Source organism: Dioscorea cayenensis, unplaced genomic scaffold (genome assembly GCF_009730915.1).
Source record: "Dioscorea cayenensis subsp. rotundata cultivar TDr96_F1 unplaced genomic scaffold, TDr96_F1_v2_PseudoChromosome.rev07_lg8_w22 25.fasta BLBR01000457.1, whole genome shotgun sequence".
NCBI classification, from domain to species: domain Eukaryota; kingdom Viridiplantae; phylum Streptophyta; class Magnoliopsida; order Dioscoreales; family Dioscoreaceae; genus Dioscorea; species Dioscorea cayenensis.
This window is the reverse complement of record NW_024086848.1, coordinates 41,824-42,804: the sequence shown is the minus strand read 5'-3', so window position 1 is coordinate 42,804 and position 981 is coordinate 41,824. Positions and strand designations below refer to the sequence as shown.

The 981-nt window shown below is 45.4% G+C and overlaps 1 non-coding gene across 1 annotated transcript; it reads right to left on the bottom strand.

The window, feature by feature from the left end:
* Positions 1-202: 202 nt before the first annotated feature.
* LOC120254448 lies at positions 203-309 on the bottom strand. The gene has a single exon (XR_005534627.1). It is a non-coding gene; the product is annotated as a small nucleolar RNA R71 (small nucleolar RNA).
* Between the last annotated feature and the right edge of the window lie 672 nt (positions 310-981).

Here is a 981-nt window from a genome sequence, read left to right as displayed (position 1 = left end):
TATAGAGAGTTTTCTCGAGGTGTGTGATATGCTGAAGATAAATGTAGTGACGGATGATGCCATCAAGTTAAGAGCCTTCCCATTTTCCCTAAAGGAGAGAGCGAAGCTGTGGCTACACTCATTACCTAGAGCATCGATCACCACATGGGAGGAGATGGTAGAAGCTTTTCTTGCCCGTTATTTCCCTCCCGAAAAATCTGCAAAGCTTAGGAATGAGATCTCATCCTTTGTTTAGTTGGAATTGGAGTCTCTATTCGAGACATGGGAAAGGTTCAAGGAGCTCCTGAGAAAGTGCCCGCAACACGGATTCCCGGAGTGGATGATTGTTTAGAACTTTTACAACGGTTTGAATCCGAGTACAAGGAAACTCTTGGATGCGGCAGCAGGAGGTACCTTAGGTAGCAAGACCCCAGATGAGGCCCATCAATTAATTAAGGAAATGGGGCTAAACAGCTGCCAATAGAATGCTAGGAAGAAGAAAAAGGTGGCCGGTCTCCATGAAATAGATGCGGTAACTTCATTGGCGGCTCAAGTGGAAAATTTGAGTAAGAAGTTAGATCTTCTAACTTCAAACAGAGTGACGGCCGTGACTAATTGCACCGGGTGTGGTGGAGGACATGCTCCCTCCGATTGCTCGATCTCTATCGGTGATGTTTCTTCGGTGGAGAACGTTGTCTTTGTAGGTAAAGGCATGAGACCTCAAGGAAACCCATATAGCAATACCTACAATCAGGGTTGGAAGAATCATCCAAATTTCTCATGGAGTAATCAGGGTCCACAAAAGGCCATGGGGCTACCGGGTTTCCAACAACAACAACAAGCCCCTCAGGTGGAAAACAAAGTCTCAGGTTTGGAAACCCGAATGAATGACTTAGAGAAGCACTTGACTAGATTTGTGCAATCTGCAAATACAAGGTTTGAATTAGTTGAGGCTACACTTCGCAACCACACCGCCTCTTTGCATTACCTTGAAAATCAGGT